Here is a 22,990-nt window from a genome sequence, read left to right as displayed (position 1 = left end):
TATTGAGGGAGCTCTGAAAAGTGCTGACAGGTCCACTGAAAGACCTGTTTATTATATCCTTGGACATGGGAGTAGAGCCACAGGACTGGAGAAGGGTGGTTGTGGTTCTGCTTTACAAAAGTGGTAGCAGGGAGGAAGCTGGAAACTACTGGCTGGTTAGCTTTACCTCAATGGTGGGAAAATTTAATGGAGAGACTGCTAAAGGAAAGGGTAACAAACTACCTGCAATTCAATGGGGTTACAGGATCCAAAGCAACATGGTTGTGGTGCACTTGGATTTCAGCTAGGTTTTTGATATGGTTCAATTTAGAGGCTTATAAATAAAATGAGAAGCCTGGAAGTGGGTCCCAAGGTAGTAAAATGGGTTACAAATTGGCTGACTGACAGACATCAGCGAGTAGTGGTAAATGGAACCTATTTTGAAGAAAGATGAGAGATAAGTGAAGTTCCTTATGGATCAATTCTGGGACCAAGTCTGTTCAATATCCTTGTGAGTGATATTGAGATATTGCATTAAAGATGTGCGCACAGTGGGATGTAGGAAGAAAGTGATTTCTGTGAGAGACCCTGAATTATAGAATTCTGCTCTGTTGGATGTTAGGCTGGAGTTGAACTATTTGGTCTTTAGGAAAAGGGTAAAAGCCTGGCACCAGCCATCCATTGCTCCTACCATGTGACAGAGGCCGGCCAATGACACCGATAGCCCCTGTCACATGGTAAGGGCAAAGGGCCATCGGCGACATTTTGATTACTGGCAGCTGAGGGCCCGAGAGTGGGAGATCACTCTCAGGACCCCCCGCTGGGCCACCAGGGACTTTTGGCAAGTTTTTGGGGTCAGGAGGGTGGGGGGGGGGGGGTTTGTAATTAATTAAATTTGAAGGGATGGCGGTGGGTTTCGGATTTCGTTCTGGGGCAGCTGAAATAAAATCGGCCCGAACCGCGGGAAAACAAAATTTCCTGTGGTGGGCCGATAATGAAGGCCGAACCAAAAGGTTTGGCTGAATCACATCTCTACTTCAAATACCTGAAAAGGCTTAATGTTGTGCAATAATCACATTTTTTCTGATGGAAAGTAAGCTGCAAAACTAAGGATCCCAAGGAGAAGACTCAAAAACCATGTCAGGAATATTTCTTCATGGAAAAAGTGATGGATGCATGAAATATCCTCCCAGAAAAGGTGGTGAAGATAGGAATGGTAATGGAATTCAAAAGGGCATGGACAAACACAGAGGATCCCTGATGGTTGGAGAAAGGAAATGAATAAATTGAATAACTTTAATATTATATCTAAAGTTCACATTTCTGCTTGGGGATAATCTGCATGGAGCAATATTTGCTACTACCCTTAACAGAAGGCTTGGGGATAGCCTGCACGGAGTGGCAGTTGTTACTCTCCTTTAAAAAAATCAAAATAAAATAAAGCTTGCTGGGCAGACTACATGGCCCATTTTGGTCTTTATATGCTGTCATTCACTATGTTACTAAGTTATAGATATAAGCTTGCTAGCACCACTGGTACAGAGGAAATCCAGCAAGCCATATTGCACAAGCACAGCAAAAAATTGAGAACTTAAAGGAACCTGTAAACCAGTATTCCAACTTTTCAAAATGCTCTGCTTGAACCTGTCCTCAGCATGTGCACGGTCACAAGTTACTTTTAGTAAACAAAAAGCAGTCATGCAGCTAACCAGAACTAGAATTGATGAGGAAGAATGCGCAGGAGCCACACTCAAGAAAACTGAGTTAGAGGCAGAAAAACAGAAAGCTGCCACTGCCACTGCCACCATAGTTGCCACGGAAGCAACCATAAGCAGGAAGGCTGAGTTAGATTCTGAACTAGAAATACTACAACAAGAGAGAAAATCAGTGACTGCAAAATCCTAGCAATTGCCTTTGAGCATGGTGGCTCACTCTCACTCCGACAGCCAGGAGAGATAATAAATGCTGAGACAACAAAGCCAGTCCATGAAGTAGACTCTACACCTTACAGAGATTAGCTCATCATGCTCTACCATAGATGTTAATTGTCATCACAGTGATCCATACACTTGTATGCTTATGCATGCACTATAACTGGCTCATGATCCAGGTATGCATGTGCAAAGAGATGCTCTACTTCAAGCCAACCACAGCATCCTTTGTGAATTGGGTTTAAGACACAGCTGATAGTGTGTTATCAGGAAGAATATATGCCACATATCCTCTACAGGAACCAAATGCATTTATCAACCGCACTCCCCCTCAGTGCCTAGAACTGACACAGTAAGAAAGGAACTCAATGTCAGATCATGCAACAGCATCCCATGAGCACTTCATCATCTGGAAACTGAAGTGTCAGACAGGTCTAATCTGGACACCTACATGGCCCATTATGAGCTTGTCAACTCAAGTCACTAAGTTTGATGACCATCCTGAGAATTGCAGAGCATGGAGATTGTTAGGAGCAGCTGGTCTGTACTGTGGGAACATCATCCTGGGAGTGCCACAAGAAGGCAGGACAGAGGTAGGGCCAGTCTTCCACCTAGCTAGCCCCCTTCTCTGCAGGTTGAGCCTTTGGGATCTGGGGGCCAGTAGGGTTTAGATGAGGCAGCAGTATATCTTGGTGAGTGCTGGTGAGGGCAGGAGCTGGTACAGGCAAGGCTGTACTGGTGTGCAGGGCTGGAACTGGATCTTAAATGCAGACAAGGACTGGAACTGAGGCTTGAGTGCAGGCAAGGACTGGAACTGGAACTTGACTAAGACAGGACAGGAAGAGACAAGAACAACACAGAACATGGAACATGGAACATAAAGGCCTGAAGGCAGTGTTAGGCAGGAAAGGCCCCAAGGGGCAAGACAATGAAGAAGCCTAGATAGGCAGAAGACAAAGGAAGAAGGCCCAAAGGGCAAAAGGCAAGGGTTAGAAGGCCCGGAGGCTGCAAGGCAAGGCAAAGCAAAGACCAGAAGGCTCGAGGGCCACAAGGCAAAGCAAGGCAAGGATCCAAGACAGTCTCAATGCACAGGCATCGAAGCAGGGAGAAGACAGGGTTATGTAGGGCTGAGGCTTGTGTGTGTGCAGGCAGGAGGAGAAGTTTGGAAAAGCTGGAAAGCAAACACACTGAGGACTCCTGGTGGCAAGAAGGCTGCACCTCAGGCTGAGTAGTGAGGAGCTGATGTGGATAGCATGGAACGGAACTCCAAGGAGAACTCTTCAGGTGGGGAGGCATCATAATTGGAGTACGATGAGGCTGTGTAGCAGGTGAAATAGTAACAGAGATTTACATTGAAAAGCATCATTGAAGACAAGTGAAAAAATGGACCTATTAGTAAAATGCCTGGGGAGTGAGCCCTCAGAATTTGTGAAAACTTTAAGGCCAATGCACATAGATAATCCCTCAGCAGGTCTAACAATGATGTGGCAAAGAATTGAACAATACTATGACAGCCTATAGGCCATTGAAGATGCTTTCCTCAGAAGAACTGAGAACTTTCCAAAACTCTGAGACAACCATAAGCTGCAAGAACTTGAAAATTTGCTTTTAGAAGTTAATCCATATTTCCCAGGCCTCAGTTTTCTAGACACTACTTGTGGAGTGAAATCAATTATGCAAAAACTGCCATATAACCTGCAAAAAATATATGGGTTTCCCTAGGCTCAAGGTATAAAGTAGAGAATAACATTACCTTTCCTCCATTCATTTTCTCCACGTTCATCCAGGATCAAGCAATGATGAGAAGTGATCTGAGTTTTAAATTTGGCGCATCAGATGACATCATAGATGTGACCAGTGCAAACCAGCCTTGAGATGGAATCCCAGCTAATAAACTCATATCTGTACACAAGACAGAGTTGTCATCTATTACATCTGTACCACTTGCTCCCCTCTCTACAAAAAACAGGAGAGTAGAGGACTTTAGGGAAAAACAGGAGAGTAGAGGACTTTAGGGAAAAGACTCACAGAACATAAAAACTTGCTCAAAGAGTATGGAATCTATTATAGATGTTGCTCTTCAACAAGCCACTTCTCTAAAGACTGTAAGGCAGTCATTAAGTGTGCAGAGTGTAAGAGTGACAGATATGTCATGAGAATGCTGCTGCTCACATATTGAAGCCCAGTGTGGAGAACAATGTATCCGAGATGTTGGTACCTGAAGTCATACCCAAATGCAGTGAATTCTGTGAAGAATGCCATGACAGAAGGACCTGTTCCAAGATATTCTTTGCCAAGGAATAACCTGAGAGGTCAGTAAAGATATACTTTGTTATGGACAATCAAAGCAACAAGTCTCTGGCCAGATCAGAGTCTTTTGACCTGTTTAACATAAAAGAAGACTACTCCCCATGCATGCTCCAAATGTGTTCAGGAGAGTTAGAGACAACAGGGAGAAAAGCAAAGAGATTTGTAATAGAAGCCAAAGATTGCAGCATCAGATCACCTCTTCCCACACTCATAGACTGCAATCAGCTAGCATCATCCCCATCTGAGACCTATAGCTAAACATCTCCTACCTTAGGATCCTGATGCTCAAATCCTACTCCTCCTTGGAAGAGATGTTCTGAGGCTAGACAATATTCTTCAGTTGCACAGTCATCCACGCAATACTCCCTTGCTCATTGCCTTGACCTAGGATGTATTGACCAAATACATAAACCAGACAGCATTAATATCTTCACCACTAATGAACTAAAGAATGGATGCACTTCCTTATTCAAACCATGCCAAACCATTTCTCCATCAGAGAGATGCCTGTCCATAAAAGATCACCAAATCATCATCTTCAACCTTATGTTGATGTCCTCACACCCAACAATTGAAATGACTGTCTGGGAAGTGCAGTCTTCTAAATTACAAAGGATAATGATAAACCTGCTCTCTCAATGGAGGACAAAGAGTTCCTGAAAACAATGGATTAGGAATTCTTCAAGGATGAGTCAAACAATAGAGTAACTCCCCTTCCATTCTGAACATCCAGATATAAACTTCTCAATATCACAAAGCAGGCGCTTTCATGGCTTACCTAGAAAAGAATCCAGAGACAAGGGACTACTTTGTGATCTTTATGAAGAATAGGGATGTGAATTGGACTTCTGACGATTGAAAATATCATACGATATTTTCAAAATCGTCAGAAATCGGGGGCTCCCCAAAACCGATAGGAAAACCCCACGAAATTGTTCATGGGGGTTCTCTTATTGTTTTGGGGGAGGGCGGGAAAAACGGCACACAAAAATAACCCCTAAACCCACCCCGACCCTTTAAAACTAATCCCTTAGCTTCCCCCACCCTCCCGACCCCCCCAAAAACTTTTTACAGGTACCTGGTGGTCCAGTGGGGGTCCCGGGAGCGATCTCCCGCTCCCGGGCCGTTGGCTGCCACTAATCAAAATGGCACCGATGGCCCTTTGCCCTTACCATGTGACAGGGTATCCGTGTCATTGGCCAGTCGGGCCGGACAAAAAAAACCCACGATGTGAATCGGAACCGGAATCAGAACCGATTCAGGTTCCGATTCACATCTCTAATGAAGAACATGTTCAATTACAGTCATGCGGAGACAGCTCTGCCTCTGAAGGAACGTGAAAAATGCTGGTATCTTCTATATTTAGCATGTACTATCTTCAGAAACTATGTTAAATCAGAATTGTATTTGACTCAAGCACTCATTTTCAAAGAGTTTCTTTTAACAATGTGCTCCTCACTGGGCCTAACTTAATCAACTATTTCTTGGGAGTCTTAATTTGTTTCAGAGCCCATTGCCATCATGGCTGATATCTAACAAATGTTCTATTATTTCATTGTTTACGATGATTACAGAAACTAAGATTCCTGTGGTACCAAGACAACATCAGCAACAAGTCTGTTGAGTACAAGAAGCATGTGCATGTTTTCAGCAACAGTCCATTACCTGAGTGGCTACGTATGGCTTTAGGAAAAGAGCACAAGAAGGAGAGGAGTATGGCACAGATGCCAAACAATTCATAGAAAGAGACTTCTAAATGGATTATGGGTTGAATTCTGTACCTATAGAAGAAGCAACTATTGAGTTGTAAGAGAGAACACAGTCATTGATAACTGAGGTCAATCAGAGGCTTCATAAAATAGCCAAGATAATGAAAGTATTCCCCTCAGAAGACCATGCGAAAGATCTCAAGAACTTGGATTTGGGAGTTGACACACCACCACTCCATCATAGTCTTAGACTAAATTGGGTCTTGAAAAAAGGCACATTTATATTCCAAGTCTCAAGCGAGGATAAACCATACACCCACCTTGGCATCCCATCCACAGAAAACAGCTTATATGATCCACTTATTTATTTTAAAATAATTTGTTTTCCACTCACATAAAATATTCGAGGACATACAAAGTTCAAAAACAAAAAATTGAACAGAAAACATGTATAAACTTAAAAATGAACTAGATAATCTGAAAATAAACAAAACTTGCACAGATGTGCTCTCCATGCAAACTACTTCACTTCTTTCCAGTCTCCCCAAAGGCATATGCAAATAAATAGGTCTTTAAGGCCTTTTTGAAAGATGTTATACATGCCATTGCCTGAAGCTGCTCGGGAAGAGAATTCCATAGATTTAGCACAGCTATGGAGAATGCTCTTTCCTTTGTCATTTCCAATTGTGCCACCTTAGGAGATGGAATTCTTATTGGCAGATCTCAGTACACATACTCACTTGTAAATGCATAAAATAATGTTAAACTAAGGAATGGCCTCATTACATGATAGCATTTATATTAAAGAAAATATATTGTATTGAGTTTGTGGCTCCAGTCACTATACAAGGGAAGTCTTCATTAAGAGAACTTTCATCAGAGACAAGAGTGGGATGTCCTGCTGCCTCTGGAGAAGAAACAAGAATGAGAAACGTGGAAGGATTCCCTGCAAAATCTCAAGTAACTGAGGTATACATATTCAGTGCCAATTAGCAGGAAAGTTTTGACTTATCCAGCTAAGTGGTGGTGGCTGAATATCTATCAGGGATCAGTGGCTGCCACTTAGCTGTATAACTACTTATCCAGCTAAATAGTTAGCCAGCAGGGCATGAGTGTAACAGGGAGGATTCGAGTAACCTGGATAACTCTGGGCAGGACATACATCTGTCTTAAAATTACCTGATAGACTTACCTGGCTAACTTTTAGATAGCTGTATATATTCAGCTGCACTGCTGAATATCCAGGCTAACTAGCTCAGGCACATAGTGGCTGAATATTGATCTCTATATCTTTCATTGCAGCTCATTACAAAGAACCTTGTGTGTTTTCAGATGCTTCCATAAAGGCTATAGCTACCATGGCCTATCTGAAGATGACAGATGCAGTAGGCAGAGCCTGCGTAAGGATTAATCCTTAGCAAAGCTAAATTAGCACCTCAGTCTAACCACAGCATACCATGTGCCCACATGACTGACACCATCTTAAAAAATGGCACGGGCCATCCATTCTCCTATCATGTGACAGGGGCCGGCCAATGGCACAGATAGCTTCTGTCACATGGTAAGGTCAAAGAGCCATCGGCGCCATTTTGATTAGTGGCAGCCAATGGCCTGAGAGGGGGAGATTGCTCCCGGGACCCCCGCTGGACCACCAGGGAGTTTAGACAAGTTTTGGGGGGATCGGGAGAGTAGGAGATTGTAATTAATTAAATCTGAAGGGTTGTGGTGGATTTGAGTTTTTTTTTTAATGTGCTCTTTCTCCCCTCCACCCGAAAACGATAGGAAAACCCCACGAAGTTTCGTGGGGTTTTCCTATCGTTTTCGGGGACCCCCAAACCGCAATGAAATAGGAAATATCGTCTATATTTCCTATTTTGTTGCAAACGAATGCACATCCCTATTATTCCCTACTTTTCACTAGTAACCACAATTTCTACTGCAGCTGCAGTTGTCTTTAATTGTTTACTAGGGATGTGAATAGTTTTTTGACGATTTAAAAAAATCTTTAGAGTCGCGATACAATAGAAATTCCCCCGATTTATTGTGAAAAATCGTAAATCGGGAGGGGGGAAGGGCGGGAAAACTGGCACACCAAAACAACGCCTAAACCTACCCCAACCCTTTAAAACAAATCCCCCACCCTCCCGAACCCCCCCAAAATGTTTTAAATTACCTGGTGGTCCAGTGGGGGGGTCCCGGCATGATCTCCCACTCTCGGGCCATCGGCGCCATTTTGGCTGCCACTAATATAAATGGCGCCGATGGCCCGATAAAAAAAAAACCCACCCGACCCTTTAAAATGACCCCCTTAGCCTCCCCCACCCTCCCGACCCTTCCCCCCCAAAACCTTTTAAAATTACCTGGTGGTCCAGCGGGGGCACAGGGAGCAATCTCCCGCTCTCGGGCCATCGGCTGCCACTAATAAAAATGGCGCCGATGGCCCTTTGCCCTTACCATGTGCAGGGTATCCGTGCCATTGGCCGGCCCCTGTCACATGGTAGGAGCACTGGATGGCCAGCGCTGGACCCCCAGGGACTTTTGGCCAGCTTGGGGGGCCTCCTGACCCCCACAAGACTTGCCAAAAGTCCAGCGGGGGTCCGGGAGGGACCTCCTGCACTCGGGCCGTATTGCCAGTATTCAAAATAGCGCCCACGCTACCTTTGCCCTCACTATGTCACATGATTTGAAGGCATTTTTCATCATTCTGTGAGTCAGGATCCAGCAGCTCTTTCCTTTTCTCCCCCTTTTTTCTTTTCCTTATCTACTTGCCTTCTTCTCCACTCTTTCTTCATTGATTCCATCTTTTCCTTTACTGCCTTCCTTTTTCTGCTCCACCATTTCCTCTTGATTTTGCTTATCAAATACTCTTCACCCTTTCCTCTCCCCTTTCTTGGCCATTTAAACTCTCCTCTTATTTCCTCTCATCTTCTAATGTTTTCTCTTTACTCAAATTAGGTTTCTCTATTTTCCATCCCTTCTTCCTGACTTGTTTTCTCTTCTTTCTCCATGTTTACATCCTCACCTAGTTCTAATCCCATTCTGATCCCCTCCTCCCTTTGTCTAGTCCTTCTTTCAACTTCTTTTTCTCAGGCCTGACTTCTTTGCTGCACTGTACGTTCACTGTGCCAATCACCAGGCGGTGTTCTGTTTATTTCTGCTGCTATGGCATTTCACTGGCTGGCAGGCTGGGTCAATCTCATGTAATGAGTTCAGACTTATATTGACGGCCAACGGGATGGGCATTGCTAGCCACTTTGGGCTGCCATTTCTATCTCTGGTGGCTGGTGAGATGGGCAATACCTGTTGCCCAGGCACACCACTCTTCTTCTGTTAAGCAGCCAATTCAGCACCATAATATTGATTAAATCTGTCTGTCCTTACTTAGTTGGATTTATTACTTGCCTTTTTGAATGAGCAGTTCACCCAATGCTGGAATAGTAACATATAGTCATAAATTAACAATGGGACTATATTTGGGAAAAAAAACCCCCATCTAGGTGTAGCAGCATGTTCAAGAGGTGGATAATAGGACTATACTTGAAATAAATCAACAACATGGCAAAACTTGGAAAACTGCAGAACATCTGAATGAACAATAAGTTGTGGCAGCATGTTCTAGGTACCCATATAAGGTTCCAGGCAGTTTATAGTAATAGCTTAATTCGAATTCATGAAGAGAGCAGATTTCAGCTGCATTCCAGAGTGGAAGTAGTTTGGGTTTGGCATTAAAGACTTGGTGGAAGAATTGGGTTTTATTTGCTTCCTGCAGTAGTCCTGCATGTAGCGGAACTTTTCTGGGAGAAAGTTCCATAGGGCAGGTGCTCCTCCCAAGAAAGGTAAGCGGCAGGAATCCTTTCTTTTGATTTCCCTTCCCTAGGGTCCGATCAAGGTTCTTTTCAAATAGGTGCTAAGCACATCCTTCACATTCCTCCAAATTTGAACCATATTAGATAATATGGAAGGGAGTTATTGTGCCTCCAGATGGCTGAACATATGGATTTAATCAATGCTGTAGCACTTTTTGCACTTTACTAAAAGGCTCTAAAAAGAATATGTTAGCAGCATAATTTCACCCATCAAACAGTCCAAATAATTATTACTGTCTTGTTTCAATAAATCCATCTTCTAAAATTCTGTCTTGTAAACAGAGCATTCACTGAGACAAATAGATGAAGGGAAATTAAGCTGTCCCAGAATAAACAATTAATAATTTTAAGGCTTTTCCTATGCTGAATGATATTTTTGGAAAGAATTTCTTCATCACCTGCGGAAATGTTCATCTCTTAGTAGCTTTAAACCTGCAATAAATAAAAATCTGATAACAAAGCATGTTTACAAATGATTTGACTGGATATTTCTATAATTGCTGTGTCGTAATTGTTCTATTGTTTTATTTTTAATAGGTTCCATGCAGTCTATTGCCTCCAGGGACCCAGTTGAAAACAAAGCTTTTGTCCTACTCTGGCTTTCCCCATCAACAAATTTAAAATAATAAAAAGTTCATCATTTTCTTTTTCTGTATAGAATGGCTTCTTGTCTTTTCTTTCTCCTATCTGTTTTCAATTCAGGGCTCAGCATATTCAAAATCTGAAAAAAAGGTTAAAGACCTGATTCTCTAGGCTTTTTTTCTATGGACACAAAATTGGGCTCTAAGGGGTTGATTTTCAAAAGGATTTACGCACATAAAACCAGGTTTATGTGCGTAAATTGCCTTTTAACAACCAGAGGCCAGTTAGATTATTCATGTACTTTTATGTGCAGTCACAGGAGACATTCTTGGGTGGGGCAGAGTTGGGGCAGGAAAAGGATTTATGCTTCTACTTCCAATTGTCAAATGTGTACACATAAATCCACAACGTGCAGTTGCATCTACTTGGGAGCAGGTACAACTTAATTGGCATACAGGGAATACCCATGAATTTTCAAAGTGGGCTTGGGTGCATAAGTCTGTTTTGAAAATTCAGGCCAAAGTCTGCAAGGTAATTTCATAACTGTGCATGGTGGGATAAAGTCTGCATGTAACTGCAAGATTCTTTTCAAATTCTCTCTAAGAAAGGCACAAAGAGAATTTGAAAAGAAGCTTGCTGTGGAAGCAAAATCTCATAATAATAACATTTTCAGGTACATTTGAATTTAAAAGCCTGTGAGGGAGTCAGTTGGACCATTAGATGATCAAGGGGTAAAAATGGCACTTAGGGATGACAAAGCCATAGCAGAGAGACTAAATTAATTATTTGATTTGGTATTCACTGAGAAAGATGTAAGAAAGATACCCATGCCAGAAATGATATTCAAAGGTGATGATTCAGAGGAACTGAAACAAATTTCGGTGTACCTGGAAGATATAATACGGCAAATTGACAAACTAAAGAGTAGCAAATCACCTGAACCAGATGGTGTACATCCTAAAGTGCTGAAAGAACTGACAAATGAAATTGCAGACCTGCTATTAGTAATTTGCAAACTATCATTAAAATCATCTATGGTACCTGAAGACTGGAGGGCTGCCAATGTAATGCCAATTTTTAAAAGAGATCAAAGTGTGATCCAGGAAATTACAGACAAGTGTATCTGCTGTCTATGCTAGGCAAAATGGTAGAAATGATCATGAAGAGCAAAATTGCTGAACTTATAGATAGGCATAGTTTAATAGGACAAAGCCAACATGGATTTAGCCAAGGGAAGTCTTGCCTCACCAATCTGCTACTTTTTTTTTGAGGGCTAAATAAACATGTGGATAAAGGTAAGCCAGTTTATGTTGAGGTCAATATTTAAAGTGCATTATTCAGTGCTATTTAGCCAGATAAATGGGACTTATGTGGCTAAGTAGTGGCCACTGAATATGTGCCCATGGTCAGCGGTTGCTACTTAGCCATACAAGTCCCTTATAGGCATAAAATGTATGCACAAAAAAAGTGGGCATGCATTGGGTGGATTGGGGGCAGAACAAATTAGATGTATAACTTATACGCCTAACTACTAATATTCAGAGTTAGGAGTATAAGAGTATGTCTAAGTTTAGCTACCCCATAGAATAGGTCTAAGCTTAGCCGGGTAAACCTATCCAGCGAAGTGCACACATTTACGTGTATATTCAATGTCTTCACTGTGCTGCTGAATATACATCGAAATTTATTTGGATAAGTTATATCCAGCTAAGTTACTTAAACGGCCAGCTTTGAATATTGACCTTATAATGTTTCTGGATTTCCAGAAAGCATTTGACAAAGTCCTTTATGAGAATCTTCATAGGAAATAAAAAATTCATGGGATAGGATGCAGTATCCTATTGTGGATTGCAAATTGATAAAAGATAGAAAACAAGAGAGTAGGGCTAAATAATACATTTTTCCAATGGAGAAAACTGAACAGTGGCATGCCCCAGGACCACTGCTTTTTAATATATTTATAAACTACCTGGAAATGGGAATGAGTGAGGTGATCAAATTTGCTGATAACAGAAAATTATTGAAAGTTGTTAAATCACAAGAGGATTGTGAGAAATTGCAAGAGGACCTTGCAAAACTGAGAGACTGGGCATGAAAATGGCAAATGAAATTTAATGTGGACAATGCAAATAGATGCACTAAAGGAAGAGTAACCCAAATAATAGCTAGGGATGTGAATCGTTTTTTGACGATTTAAAATATCGTCCGATATATTTTAAATCATCAAAAATCGTTAGGGCCACGATACAATACCAATTCCCCCGATTTATCGTTAAAAAATCGTAAATCGAGGGAAGGGGGAGGGCAGGAAAACCGGCACACTAAAACCCCCTAAAACCCACCCCCGACCCTTTAAATTAAATCCCCCACCCTCCCGAACCCCCCCCCCAAATGCTTTAAATTACCTGGGGATCCAGCGGTGGTCCAGAACGGCGGTGGTCCGGAACGGCCCCCTCAATTGAATCCTTTTGTCTTCAGCCGGCGCCATTTTGCAAAATGGCCGCTGCAAAATGGCGGCGGCCATAGACAAAAACGATTCGACGCAGGAGGTCGTTCCGGACCCCCGCTGGACTTTTGGCAAGTCTTGTGGGGGTCAGGAGGCCCCCCCAAGCTGCCAAAAGTTTCTGGGAGTCCAGCGGGGTTCAGGAAGCGATTTCTTGCCGCGAATCGTTTTCCGTACGGAAAATGGCGCCGGCAGGAGATCGACTGCAGGAGGTCATTCAGCGGGGGTTCCGGACCGCCGCTGAACGACCTCCTGCAGTCTCAGCTTGGAGAAGAGATAGCTGAGGGGGGATATGATAGAGGCCTTTAAAATCATGAGAGGTTTAGAATGGGTAAATGTGAATCGGTTATTTACTCTTTTGGATAATAGATGGACTAGGGGGCAATCCATGAAGTTAGTATGTAGCACATTTAAAACTAATCAGAGAAAATTCTTTTTCACTCAATGCACAATTAAACTCTGGCCACAAGAACCTGGCAAGTACCCAAACTTGCCAGGTTTGGGTACTTGCTACTGATGCTAGTAATAGCAGAGGCTATTCCCTAAGTCAACTTGATTAATAGCAGTGAATGGACTTCTCCTCCAAGAACTTATCCAAACCTTTTTTAAACCCAGATTCACTAGCCTCACTAACCACATCCTCTGGCAACAAATTCCAGAGCCCTCAGGGGCTATTTAATACTAAACATCGTAATCCATACATCATTGAGAGATCTTTATCTGTAAAAAAAATCAGCACCAATACGTGTTTTTGTTTGGAATGACAATGTAAAAATGCTTAGCTTTGGCAGACGTACCATCTTCCCGGTTAGAGTCTCACAGTGTCTTGAACAGGGAACTGCAAGCAAAAATAGAGTATGTGATTACATCAATACCAACTCCTATTGACGTGAAAGGTGCATTACAGGGTAGTCTCTGAGGAAAGAAAGAATAATAAATAAATCAAAAAGCCATTCAAACTGTGTAATTAAATATATTGATCAATAAAAATTATCTTAATCAACAAGAACTCAATCCCTAAAATCTAACTCACGAGTCAAGCCCTGTGATGCAACAGTATTGAGTTTATATATCCAATGTAGTTCGAGGCAGAATAGTCTGATCAAAATCACATCCGCGCCAGCTCAGAATAGGTTGTCTAAAGCACAGAGGCGAAGATCATCAAAAGAATGAGCGAATTCTTCACAATGAGTATCAGCATGCGCATAGAAGACACTGGACAAAGTGGGTTGGTTGAGGGAGGCTGGACAAGGCAAGGATGGATAAGGCAAGGCTAGAAGACAAGGCTGGATTCACGAATGGAGGAGAACAGGAATCGAGAACACACAAGCAACACGTACTGCAAGGCAGGAGACCTGTTACTGAGGCGAGGTAATGCTGTGAGGCCTTTGATTAAATAGGCTGGTTGGTCTGACATCATTGGAGGGCACAGCTCAGCAATTCCTGCTGTGGGGCCCATAAAACATACACGCATAAGGATGTTCCGGACAGGAGCAGTGTGACAGTATGTGGGGACACGCTAGGTGTTCATTATGAGAAGATGGTGGTGTCCCAGCCACGGGAGTGTGTTGACAGTGCCCTGGGCGTCAGAGTGAGTACAGTGCCTCGTGGGGCCATCCCAAGATCTGTGTTCCGAACATATTCAATGCAAAGTTCCATATTAAGAGTCACCATTTAGAAAAAATTCTAAGCATCATAATTGATAATACAATGAAATCGTCTGCTCAGTATTCGGCAGTAGCTGAGAAAGAAAATAGAATGGTAGGAATTATTAGAACAGGAATGGAGAATAAAACAGAAATTATCATAATGTCTCTGTATTGCTCCATGGTGTGACCTCATCTTGAGTATTGTATGCAGTTCTGGTCAGCACATCTCTGAAATGTAATAGCAGAATTAGAAAAAGCACAAAGAAGAGCAACCAAAATGATAAAGGGGATGGAACGATTCCTCTGTGAGGAAAGGCTAAAGAGACTGGGGCTTTTCAGCTTGGAGGAGATAGGATAGAGGTCTAGAAAATAATGAGTGGAGTGGAATGAGTAAATGTTAATCGGTTGTTTACTCTTTCAAAGTATACAAATGTAATTGACAGCCAGTCTGTTACCCTTAAGGTTTGGATGTGCTCTTAGTAATCAGGTTAGTATGTGTGTGTGTGTGTGTGTGTGTGGGGGGGGGGGGGGGGGGGGTGTTATACCGTTCAAATTCAGCCCCTCCCTTTATGGGGTCTGAGAATGGCTTAACCCCTGAAAGGTTTTAAAACAGCTCTTTCCTGAGAGTCTGTGGGCATTTCTTTATTGTTTTTGGAGATTTAGGAGGTGGAGAGGAACTTAACATGTTTTGTGATTTTTCAGGCCCAATCAGAGAAGGCAGGCTAATCCAGTCTGGGGATCCTGACCAGGGTCAGGAGGGTTTTCCTTCCAGTCTACTCACTAGCTGGAGGGGATAAACCTCTGAGTTGTTTTCAGGTTTTCAGGTTTTAAATGGTAGGAGCCTTGTGAAAGCCTATATACTACCTGGACCCAGGGCATGGGAAACCCTGAGTCTGGGTCAGTGCAGGTTAGGGAAGACCTGCTCCCCATAACCTCCATGGGGATGGAGGTGGTAGTGACCTGCTGCAAGGAGGAACTTTGCTGTTAGTTTCTGTGGAAGGGAAAATGATATTGAGTTTTAAGATCAGGAGGAAGAATGTTTCTGGATGCCCCTTCTTCCTGCATTGGAGCAGAGTAAGTCACCTGCATCCAAGGATCCCTCAATGGATCCGGAGGAGACACTGAACTGAGAAAGAATATAAAATATCCTGAAGATCTGCTAACTGTGTGTAAAAGAACTACAAGGATCATTGAGGGCACCCATCCGGAGTTTCCACCCCCTGGGGAGAGAAAGATTTGGAGCCTCTGGGGTAGATTTTCAGAGCCCTGCTCGCCTAAATCCGCCCAAAACCGGGCGGATTTAGGCGAGCAGGGCCCTGCGCGCCGGTAAGCCTATTTTACATAGGCCTACCGGCGCGCGCAGACCCCGGGACTCGCGTACGTCCCGGGGTTTTCGGAGGGGGGCGTGTCGGGGGCGTGTCGGGGGGCGGGCCCGGTCGTCGCGGCGTTTCGGGGGCGTGTCGGGAGCGTTTTGGGGGCGGGTACAGAGGCGTGGCTACGGCCCAGGGCGGTCCGGGGGCGTGGCCGCGCCCTCCGTACCCGCCCCCAGGTCGCGGCCCGGCGCGCAGGAGGTCCGCTGGCGCGCGGGGATTTACGTCTCCCTCCGGGAGGCGTAAATCCCCCGACAAAGGTAAGGGGGGGGTTTAGACAGGGCCGGGCGGGTGGGTTAGGTAGGGGAAGGGAGGGGAAGGTGAGGGGAGGGCAAAGGAAAGTTCCCTCCGAGGCCGCTCCGATTTCGGAGCGGCCTTGGAGGGAACGGGTTAGGCAGCGCGGCTCGGCGCGCGCCGGCTATACAAAATCGATAGCCTTGCGCGCGCCGATCCAGGGATTTTAGTGGATACGCGCGGCTCTGCGCGTATCTACTAAAATCCAGCGTACTTTTGCTTGAGTCTGATGCGCAAGCAAAAGTAGGCTGATCGCGCTTCTTTTAAAATCTACCCCTCTGTGTGGAGACAGGTTGGGTTTTTTTTACATTTTTACCCGTTCAGAAGGGGTATCCTGCCCCTAAGGGGTACTCTGCCCAGCCTGGAAATTCTAATTATGCAAGCCCTGGAGGCTAGAAGTTTCCTTGGCCCTGGTATAAGATATTCCTGCACAGATAGAGGAAAAGGACTGTAAAGAAAACAAGGAAACCTGGGTGCTGGAATCATACTTATTCTGCCATTAATCATCAGTGTTAACTAGTAAAGACTTTATTGTGGACACTAACCCAGTGACTCCAGAGTGATTATTTGGGCACACAGCACACTCAGTGAGGAAAGTTACCCCTCTTCTAGGGACAATACTAAAATGTCTGTAACCCCTAGCACTTAGGCCATGAACGTTAACTCTTTTCCCCCACAAAAATAACCCACACCTTGGGGAAAGAGCATAAAGAAAGAACTAGTAAGATGTCCCTACCCCAAAGAACTATATATACATATATGGCCCCACCGGAGTGTGACATACCTTCCGAGGTGGGGTTACCCAAAGACCAGGGGTGTTGCGGCCCCGGTCGCGGCACTCGAGACCGGGACCTTACCTTGATCTTCCAGGGTTCGGACTCGAGCCCGCTGCGGGGGTCCGCCGGGTCCCGGGCCTGTTCTTCGGTGGCGTTCCCGTGGGGGCGACGCCGCCGGGATGCCCCAGCCAGCTGCCCTCCTCCTAGGCATGCGCGCGCGCGCACGCAAATAGCTCGAACTTGTAGGCCATTTCCCGCCATTCGATGTTCCGCCCACCTCCGTGACGTCAGACGCCGGCGGGTATGAAAGGCCGGCGCCTGCCTCGGTTAGATGCCTTGCAACAAGGTTACCTTGGGGATCCTAATTGCTGTGTGCCTCGGAGTTCGCTAACGTCTGTTAGTATCTCGCTTCAGTTCTAGCCTGGTTCCTGCTTCTGTGTCTTGCTTCAGTTCCAGCCAGGTTCCTGCTTCTGTGCCTTGCCTCAGTTCCAGCCAGGTTCCAGCCTCAGTACCCTGCTTCAGTTCCAGCCTCAGTACCCTGCTTCAGTTCTAGCCTGGTTCCTGCTTCTGTGTCTTGCTTCAGTTCCAGCTGGTTCCTGCTTCTGTGCCTTGCCTCAGTTCCAGCCAGGTTCCAGCCTCAGTACCCTGCTTCAGTTCCAGCCTCAGTACCCTGCTTCAGTTCTAGCCTGGTTCCTGCTTCTGTGCCTTGCCTCAGTACCAGCCAGGTTCCTGCCTCAGTATCCTGCTTCCGTTCCAGCCTGGTGCTAGCCTTAGTACCTTGCTTCAGTACCAGCCAGGGCTCTGTCTCAGTATCCTGCTTCCGTTCCAGCCTGGTGCTAGCCTTAGTACCTTGCTTCAGTACCAGCCTGGTTCCTGCCTCAGTATCCTGCTTCCGTTCCAGCCTGGTGTCTGCCTTGATTCCGGATCATCATCTCTGCGTCCTCGCTCGCCTAAGTCCCAGTGGCCGGGCTCCTCCCAGGGCAGTCTTGGCTTCCAGGGTGAAGACATCTTCACTGATCTCCTAAGTCCCAGCGGCCGGACTCCTACGGGCTCCTACCCGGGGAGTCTCGGCTTCCAGGGTGAAGACCTCCTTCTTGATCTCCTAACTCCCAGCAGCCCAACTCCCGCAGGCCCCTCCTGGGGAGTACGGGTTTCCAGGGTGAAGGCCTACTCCTTCACCTGGTCCATTGTCCGCCTCCCGGCCCGCACCTCTCTCCACCGAGACAGTGGTCCACCTTTCCCAGTCTCCGCCAGGCCGGCCCAAGAGTCCACTAAACACTCACAACAAGGGGACACAAAACGAAGCTACTAGATGATACATTTAAAACTAATCAGAGAAAATATTTTTCTACTCAACACATAATTAAGCTCTGGAATTTGTTGCTAGACGATGTGGTGAAAGCTACAATATTAGTATAGCTGCATTTATAAAAGGTTTAGACAAGTTCCTGGAGGAAAAAGTCCATAAACCATTACTAAGATGGAGTTGCAGTAATCCACTGCTTATCCCTGGGACAAGCAGTATGGAATCTTTCTACCCCTTGGGATCTTGGCAGGTAAGCCCCAGTACTTTGATTTTGTCTCTGAACAGATTATCCCCTGCACAAGGATCATCAGCAAGTTCATCATGGACATTCTCATACCAGCCACTGGCTTGCAACCGAGTCATCATTTCCACCCAATAGCCACAGCTGAAGTCCTGGCCACAGTGAAAATGCATAACACCAGGTTTTATGCATGTAAATGGCTTTGAAAATTCAGCCCTAATTGGCTTTTTTACAAAGTTGAAACTACATACAAAAATGCACTAGATTAGAAGTCCTAGTGGAGATATAGGCAACCATATGGCTGAATTTGTCTGCCAGGCTATGATGGTATTGCATAACTGACTAGCAACTGGATCTGTCTGGTAGGCCACAAGTACTGTTATAATAAGCAGAAATGTAGGCGCTGACATGGCAGGTCTGAATGACAAACTAAGCAAGGGACATAGGAAGTGACCCCCCCATCCACTTTTCAGGTATCTAAATTTAAGCAATGAGCAGAGGAGAAGTTTTTTTAGGAAGATCTAGGCACCTAACTGATTTTTTGAATATCAGGCTCTGTGCTGCTTCAATGCCTTTTAAGAGCAAATTTTAATCTTTAAAATAAGTTAAAATGAACTTGAATCCTGCAAACTGGGATTTGTTATCATGCCAGTAATTTACTGTTCATATTCTATGCCTTATTCTCATTTTTTTTTCATTTCAAAAAGTTTGTCTCCTTTATTTTCTTCTTCAGTACACTTACATCTCCTCTTCTGCTTATTTGTAACATTTTTTTGTTTTCTTAACTTTATGTAAAGCCAGCTAGGTTTTACTATATATTATACCTGGAGATTCAGTGGGAGTAAAGTCATTCAAGAGTGACAAGAGGGTCCATCCACTAAAGAAGGGATAGGCAAATTGTGTCCTCAAGTACAACAAACAGGTCTGGTTATCAGGATATCTACATTGAATATGCATGAGATGTATGCAAATATATGTCAGGCATATTCATTATGAATACCTTGAGAAACAGACCTGTTTGTGGCACTTGAAAACTGGAATTGCCCACTCCTCCCCTAAAGGGTGGCACATTTAAGTTGTGAGTATAAAGAGTGACTCCATGAGTCACTAGAGGGAGTTCTTTGTGAGTTTTGGACAGTTATTGTTCAAAATGCTAGTGAGGAGCAGCCAAGGGACTGTAGCTCTCACTGGGCTCGTAGAGGACAGAAGATTGGTTACCTTCTCTTTTCCATTTTCCAAGGTGATGAAGGAATTTGTGGTGTAAGAATAGTGGGCCCTTGTGCTGTGGCATGGTTGACTCAGCCTAGTAGGGCGTATGAGTTAAGAAAACCAAGGTCAGGACAAAGAGCTGTCAGACAATTACCAGTAACAAAGCAGATGATGAGGCAGGTGGCAAGAAGACATAGGCAAAGTCCGTAGCTAATGTCATTGGCAGGCTGCAGGCAGGAGAGTAGCCCTGGTCTGAAGCAGAGGCCAATACTGCAGTTAGGCTAGAGGATAGGCCGGAGGACTAAGGCAAGGCAAAATGGGGTAGATGAGGTAAGGCAAGACAAGCTGGATGAGGTAAGGCAAGCCTGAAGAGACAAGGCAGACTGGATGTAGCACGGCAGCTGGACAAGGCAAGGCAGACTGGATAAGACAAGGCACAGGAGCAGGCTAGGATCAGGAACGCAGGAACAACACGTACTACAATCAAACAGGAAGATCTGTTGCTGAGGCAAGGAAGAGAGCATGGCTGGGGCCTTCATACCTAGCCATGTGATGTCATCAGAGTGCACCAGCCAGGCTGTTTCCCACTGCAGGGACTACAAAGGGTGCTACACCATGCTCATGTGCACCAAGGGAAGCCCAAGGAGCGGGATTGCTGGTGGTATCATGACGGCATTCTCGCCTCTTCAAAGACAGTCGGTATCCTGGGGTGAGCTGTACTTTAGAGGAGAGTGCCCACTGGTATTGTCCTAAGGAGATCATATATATATATATATATATATATATATATAAATTCTTTATTTTCCAAATTTTTCAATTTAGTCAAAATAACATTTGACATTCTGTCAGTATTTGAATTATATCATAACACAACATAAAAAGAGAATAAGCTATTACAAACAATCATTCATTTTAAGACCTCAATTTGGGGACTATTAATTTAAACACAAAATTCAGGAAATACCAGCTTTTTGTCTAATGTCCATATATTATTCCTCTTTCTTTCTTTAACACTTAGACAATCTATGAGGAAATAATTGAGGGGATTTCTCTGTTCTGCAAAAATATTTCCAGCTGTTCCACATCAAAAAACATATACTTTATAGTTCCTATTTTTATTAAGCATCTGCACGGAAATAATAATTGAAATGTTGCTCCAATATTTACCGCCCGCTGTATCAATTTAAGAAATGTTTTCCTTCTCACTTGTGAACTTTTAGCTAAATCAGGAAATAATGCTAATTTCTGGCCATAAAATATTTTCTCAGTAGACCTAAAAAACATTTTCATGGTCCATATTTTATCATGCTCAAGAGCTGAATCAAGTAAGTTGTACTTTAGAGGAGAGTGCCTACTGGTACTGACCTAAGGAGATCTAAAATATTTACGAAGACTTCAGGAAAGTTATGAGAGTTGGGACTTATGTTCTGAAAAATGTTGGGGATTTGATAGATTTGGGAGTGGAAGGAGGATTGAACTATCTTAATCTGATTAACTAGAAAAAGAAGGAGATTGCTTATTAAGGAAATTTGCTTCTATGGAGAATCAAATACTTTACCAAAAGAGTGAGACCACAAATGCATTAATCTTTCTTCTGTCTAGATGTTCCTTGACTTTATTTGAAATCTGATTTGAGTGATGTAAAAATCTGATTTGAGTGATGTAAAAATTCTTCAATCATCTAATCAACTATCAATAAAGAAGATGGAAACCACATTGCTTCTCAGTGCGATTTTTGAATGCAAAAGACTGTTACTATTATCCATGAGGTATACAGAGACGGAAAGGGGGCTTGTACTGTATTTAATGTAAAAGAGCCCTGAAGCTAAGCTTCCCTCCACAGGGAGCCTTGGAACTTAGATGTGAAAATGCTATCTGTGGAGAAATGAGAGCAAATGAGAGCAGATAGGGTCCATCTCTCTTTCTATCTGCCCCTGGGTTCAGTCTATGGGAGCCATCCCACCCAGGGTTTATAGCATCATGAGCAAACATCTTATTATGAGCTTCCTTAGAATACATGGATATCTCATCAAAACATTTAGATACATATTTTTCCAGACCCTTAATTGCAGTCCATATTGAGTCAAGGGTGATCACTTTAGTCCTTACTAAACTGGTTCACCATTCCACCTGTTTGAGCTCCTTAGGAAAAGCTGTATCTGCCTGTCATAAACTGCAGTAACCAGTTATTTCCTCACCAAAATCTCAGGCACATGTGACAGCATCCAGGGCAGATTTAAGATGTTGTTGCCCATAGGCAGAGTGCCATGGTAGTGCCCCTTTGAAACTAAATTGGCGCATGGGCCCTAAAGAAAGCAGAGGTAGGCTCCACTTTGGTCTACATATTTGGTACCCTAGGCAGTTGCCTAGGCCTAAATCTGGGCCTGGGAGCATCCCTGTAGTTCCAACAAGAGTTGACACCGATGTCACAGAGAAAACTGCAAAAGCCCAACATCTGTAATACCTCCTAGATCAAATGATGTCCCTAATTAAGCATCCCCCCCCCAACAGCCATCTCCAGTTTGATTGTTTGTAGTGGTTGAGGGGTAGAAGGGTTGCCAACGTTTTCTGCACCTCCTGGTGCCTGTGTGTAGGTGAGGGTTTTTTTGAAGGGAAGGGAGGAGATTGCTCCTCGGGAGTGTTTCTAATTCCAACAAAAGAAAACCAGTTCTCACCAAAAAGATATCAAAGGCAACATTGGTCTGATTCACAAACCTGTCCAGAGCATCTTCAGAGGTCAAGTGGGTCTTGGATGGGTACACTCTAGTCTTCCCCTTCGTTTTTTGCCATAATTGATGGAAAATATTTAGTGGAAATTAAAAAAAGAGCAGACAGGTAGGAGCTCAGACTGATAGGCACTTAATTGTTGATGCCATCGGAGTTGTACCTTTCTTACCGCTGCCTTGCCTTCTTAACAGCTGATTGGTCTAAATCTCCCCAGTTATTGATTTAACTTCAAAGGCTGAAGCTTGATAAAATGACACTCTGAAAAACAATGTTCATGAAAGAAAGTAAAAAAAATGAAAAAACAAAATATGGGAAACTTCCAAGGGGTCAAGAAGTAGGAACAAAAAGGAATTTATAAAGTTTGTAGGGCATGATTTTCCAGTTTTCTTAATGATAAGCATTTATCTGCCAGTTTTTCTCCAGCTTGCTTTGAGGAGTGGCATTTATATATTGTTGAGATGTTTCCACCAACATTAACACATATTACAACAAAAAACTTAGAAATGTTTATTCTGTTGTATGTACTCCCTTCATTTGA

Source organism: Rhinatrema bivittatum, chromosome 10 (genome assembly GCF_901001135.1).
Source record: "Rhinatrema bivittatum chromosome 10, aRhiBiv1.1, whole genome shotgun sequence".
In the NCBI taxonomy this organism is placed as follows: domain Eukaryota; kingdom Metazoa; phylum Chordata; class Amphibia; order Gymnophiona; family Rhinatrematidae; genus Rhinatrema; species Rhinatrema bivittatum.
Note: the sequence above shows the minus strand (reverse complement) of the source record.